Source organism: Manduca sexta, chromosome 20 (assembly GCF_014839805.1).
Source record: "Manduca sexta isolate Smith_Timp_Sample1 chromosome 20, JHU_Msex_v1.0, whole genome shotgun sequence".
Lineage (NCBI taxonomy): Eukaryota > Metazoa > Arthropoda > Insecta > Lepidoptera > Sphingidae > Manduca > Manduca sexta.
The window spans coordinates 5515859-5521858 of NC_051134.1; positions in this window are offsets into that span (position 1 = coordinate 5515859).

A 6000-nucleotide genomic window follows, 5' to 3' on the forward strand; every position below is an offset into this window, starting at 1 on the left:
TAGTTATAATACATAACATGGCATTTATTACTCAGTTTCCTCCACTATAAACTCCATTTAAAATTATCGCATGGGATTAACAGTCGATTATTAACTATGTCAATTCCTATCTGTATAATACATACATACATAATATCACGCATTTATCCCCGAAGGGGTATGCAGAGGCGCAACCAAGGCACCCACTTTTCACCAAGTATGTTCCGTCCCATGATGTGATAGGGGGCGAGCCTATCGCCATATCGGGCACAAATTCCAGACTCCGGGCTGATACTGTGCAGAAAAAACCCAGATATCACTTTGCCCGACCCGGGATTCGAACCCAGGACCTCAGAGCGCTATTGTACCGGACATGCAATACAACTACGCCACCGAGGCAGTCTGTAGAATGATCGCTAAAATAAACCAATCGGAATGTTTGACTTAAAGATCAATGCTAGTAGCGGTTGGGATAACTTGATTTCGAACTTGTATTAAGTTACGTGCCAGCCTTTATTATTTGTTCCTTATCACAGCAAAATAACTTAAATGCATTTGGTGTTAAGTGAGGTTTTAGAATGCAGAATTGAACTACGAGTTGCTTGGATTGGCTTGGCTGGTTCTGCGAAAACCCATTTCGCAGAACCAGCCGCACCCGGTATTGCAGCACTTTTCGGATCCAGGATAGCTGCCGTCACCAGAACAGAAGCAGCCGGAAGGCCGGGCAACCCACAGAGACTTTGGGCACTGTCCTGATTTGACTGGAATGACAAAATTATTAAAACTACATTTTAATTACATTAAGAGATAAGTTTGACGTCTCAATTAATGATTATTTAGTATGTAGGTACCTACTTGGAAAACTCCATGCCAAGAAACCCTTTTATCTATTTGGATACACTGTAAGGAGGCTGAACTTTCTTACCTAATCCAACAACTATGCCTGAGGCACTACTATGGATAATAAACCAGATTCCAACAACCACTTATCTATACACTTGTAAAAATATTTGATCTAATTTTGATCATGAACTTTGCTAAATTTTACATCAGCTCATCAAGGCTTTGACATACTTTAAAGAATTTTAATTAGAAAAAATGATCTACAATCCCTCTTACATACTTCAACGCCAGGCGAGAATACCGCCACAGGAACGAGAAGAGACACTGGAAATAAAAGAAGAGGACGATGTTACAAATAACTCTAGTGGGAATGTTATTCCTCTTGTCATCATGTTATCTCATCCTGTCCCGTTAGGTCCTGTAACCCGTTAGTGTGTTGCATGTGGGATGTTCACTTAATTTCCAAGGGTTGCGAGCGCCCAAAGCGCTCACACGAAAATCCAGTGTGTTTGTTTAAGCCGACCCTTACCAGGCTAACAAACATATATCAAGATAAAAAAATGCAAGCGCTACTGTGGTTTCGGTTCGAAGATGCTTGTGACAGTGTAATTACTAGGCAGTACGAGAGATCACAACGAATGGATAACAAAACAGTGTAGTGTGAAAGAGAACTTTGTCATTCTACGTGACTGTGTTTACAAACGTGTTTAACCATAACTAAACGACAGACTTATCACTACGATATGTCATTCACATACATATTTTTGTTTTCTATTAACGTAAACTATAGCAAAACCGGCAATAGCCTAGTTGGTTATGGAACAGAACTCCCGAGACGAATATCGAATGGCACGCACCTCTGAGTTTTCAAAAAGTATGTGTGTATTGTTTGTGAATTATCGCTTGCTTTAACGGTAAAGGACAAAATCGTGACGAAACTGCATACCGGACTGCATACCAGAGAAGTTCTCAATAGGAATTTTGAGGGTGTGTGAAGTCAACTAATCCGCACTAGAACAGCGTGATGGACTAAAGCTTATCCCTCTCAGTAGTAGAGTACTTCCAGGCAGTAAGACATTATATAATACAGACCTCGGGCAAGTGACTTAAGGCCTTATTCTTTAGTCACATGTTATTTTTTTGAGTGCGTAGGAAGCCTGTATCGCACCGTGTCGCATTTAATACAATAAAAATTTTCAAATAAAATACCATTTCATGCCAATTTCACGAACATTACATTTCAACGTAATACAGCCATGTTATGAGTTAACATTGTTATCTACAATAAGGCCTCTACGTTTCCACACAAGGCCAAGTAAAATGTGTTTGTATAATATACCACGTATTCATACAGCTTCATAATTATATAGACTTAATAAATTGCTACCAACTTACGTTATAACCCCAGTTTCTAAAAACATAAATGCATGTTTTCCTCATGTTACCTGAGACGACTTTAAGGAAAAAAGTAATTATATGGCAAATGTATGCATAATTTTATTATTAAATGACATTAAGTTGATATTGTACAGAGTTATGACGGAGGTATATTGTACTACCTATTGTTCAGCAATGGAGGTTTTGTGTGGCTAAAGATGAGGAATCATGCAGTCCATTGGTTGGAACTGGAATCCCAAATTTTTCCGACTCAAGAGAAGTAATGAACAAGCTTGATATGAACCACCTAACACATTTGGGTGTCCTTTCCGCTGGGATTTTATAGTTGAAGAACAAACAAGCGAAGTTATGATGGTGATGGTAAGTGATAACAACTGCCCACAAATATCCCCAATATCTGAAGAATCAGCAATGCGTTACGACGTATGTAATAGAAATGGATTTTCCTAAAACTTTATTTATAAAGAATATTTATTAACACATATCTTTATGCCCAGGGTAGACAGAGACGCAACTTAAGCACCTATATTTCGCCATGTAATCCGGTTCATTTTGTGAAAGGGTCTATTACCATATCGGCCAAAAATTCCAGACTCTCGGCTAATACTGAGAAGAAAACCCAGTATCTCTTTGCCCGACTCAGAATTCGAAGCGGGAACCTAAAAGTCTTAAATCCGCGCTCGCAGTTTAATGACGTTACCGAGGCAGTGGGGGTTATTTATAAATAATAAGGAAGTAAAAGTACTTACCGAATACGAATATGCAGTAACAAGACATCTTTATGACCACAAAAGCTTAATGAAACGGAAACCACCTTTGATTGACCCGCCGCGGCTTCGCACGGGTGCAATATTTCTCCACTATTTAATGGATGTTATTATACATATAAACCTTCCTCTTGAATCACTCTATGTATTAAAAACACCGCATCAAAATCCGTTGCGTAGTTTTAAAGATTTAAGCATACATAGATAGGTACAGAGAAAGCGACTTTGTTTTATACTATGTAGTGATTTGTCCGATTTTTAACATCAAAAAACCGCTACTACACTACACTACTTATAATAATCTAATATATAGGTTATAGGGCATTAGAATAATCAAACAAGTGCGAGTTGGACTTGCACACCGATGATTCCGTACAAACTTGTATGTAAGGTAAATAACTTACATAATATACACTTAAATAAGTGGACTGCCTCGGTGGCGTAGTTGTATTGCATGACCGGTACAATAGCGCTCTGAGGTCCTGGGTTCGAATCCCGGGTCGGGCAAAGTGATATTTGGGTTTTTCTGCTCAGTATCAGCCCGAAGTCTGGAATTTGTGCCCAATATGGCGATAGGCTCGCCCCCTATCACATCATGGGACGGAACATACTTGGCGAAAGTGGGTGCCCTAGTTGCGCCTCTGCATACCCCTTCGGGGATAAATGCGTGATGTTATGTATGTATGTAAATAAGTGTATATTATGTAAGTTGAAATTTGACAAACTTAACTTTGCCGTTCGATTCGTAGACACTGTTGCTCTAACCGCAAATAATAGGTTAATAATAGTTAATTAATGCTTTTTGTTATTAAGTACATATTTACGTTTTTTTTCCTTTAACTGTGTGTAAAACATTGCTTCTTGCAAAATTTCATGATTCTTGTTCAAAGGGAAATACATCATAGGTTTTGATTCCCTTATAAAATCGCAAATATCTTTTTTTGCATTAGTAGGCAAACGAGGCGAGGTTCCGACGCCCATGGAATGAAGCAGTACCAGAGGCACACAGCCTGACTGTTGTCTAGCTGGTCGAATATATGCGATATAATGGGTTTTGATCCGGCCTTTTGATCGCGATACAACTTTGATTTTTCACAGCTGAAAGAGACCCTAGATCAGAGTACTTGATATAAATTTCAATTTGATACCTCTACACGTTTCTGAGAAATGGGGTCTTAACCAACAGACGGACAAAAAATGATCACATAAAGGTTCCTTTTGAGGTACGGAACGATAAAACATAAATACCAAGTTAAAAATTTTAATTTGTCTTTGCAATGTCCCTGAGTATAATTAATTATTATCGTATACTATCATTCGTTAGATTAGGTATACTGTTAGATGTAAGTGTTTTCGCCAAGTGCTGTAAACTTTCAGCGTTTACGTGCCGCGCGTGAAGTCAACTATAGGTAATTCTTCGCAAAATTCACTCACACAGAGCCGTTGCGTAGCTGTGTGCGTAGAGTTAGCGCGTCGGCTATCTTTATAGTCAGACCAACCAATTTTGATCTTTTCGCTTTAATTATCTAATTGGAATGTAACTTATGATTTATGAATTTATGATAAATGAAGAATTCTATTATTAAATATATAAGAATTCATCATGAAATAGTTTATATGTATCATTTTGTAATTATAAAAAAAAATAAACATTTTTAACAAATTTTAACGGCAATTTTACAAATTGCTATTTTCACTTTTTAAATGCAAATGCTTAAAAAATTTAAACATTTGCATTTAGAAAGTACCTTTTAGTAAAGTGGAGCTCATCATGAAGCCGAAAGATAGGCACCAGAACTCCGTAATCAGACAATAAATCAGGAAAATTACTGTGCTACGATGTTTATAATGGACCACATAATTACTCCATAGATCTGCAGTTTTTAATATTTAGCGTATTGAAAGTTTAAATTAAGTCATTAGAAATTACATATTGGAATTTATATTTTGAGTCAGAAGGTGTATGTAATGAGATGTCATTTTTAGGTGTATAACTAAAAAGTGAGAAATAAAAGACTTCTTTTTCGGAAGTTGGTTATATTTTTTTTGGATCGTTTTTTTTTAATAGGTATTGCTTCTCAGTGACATCGATCATCAATCGATCGATTGTACAACCATGTATAACAATTTACCAGTTTTATATCCATAGTTTTGCATAATATTTGCGACACACGACGAAGCAAAATAGTTGGTTCTGTACTTTTATTGACCAACAGCAGTCAGCTTTGACTGTAAGTATGGGAATACCGTCTTTACATCACCACAGGCAACATCTTTATCAGTTTCTTCCCTAGCGGCCTCTTGCATCCTGTCCTCTGCAGCTAATTTCAATCATTTAGCTAACTCGTCGTAACATTTCATGTAAACATTTTGCGTTAATATTGGTAAATCTATGGAAGCTAACTGTTCGTTTAAATTTGATCTACCAACTTCAGTCATCATAGCTCCATTCACAGTTCCACGATATACGTCCATACTATCAGTATGTCTCTTAGCGCTTAAATAGCTTAAATTCCATATTGCACATATTACACTTCATTAAAAATGTTGACTGCAAGCAAACATTCTCTTTCAATAGTTGTAAATGTTCGATACTACAACCTGTTGCTCTGTTGTGGTTATTGAGTGTTTTAATTTGATCCAATAAATAATGAAAATCTATAATTTTGCGACTTTTAATAACCTTATTTATTTTGAGTGTGATATCAGGCACGATTACCTAAAAATTAAAAAAAAATATATAGAATATACTATTATTGTTATCGAAGTTTACGCAAACACTACATACTTAAGTAAAACTGCATATGGATCTAGACGCGTTTAATTTATACAAGTATAATGACGCCGAAACCTGCACAGGGTTAAACGTCAGGATAAAATTATATGTAAAATTGATGTGAGCGTGTAAACCTAAACTAGCCCAAATAGTTAAGAAGATAGGTATACTAACTACTACTAGTAGTTTTATTCACTAGCTACATAAATTACCAAATCCCTTATTTCTAAGGTTCAA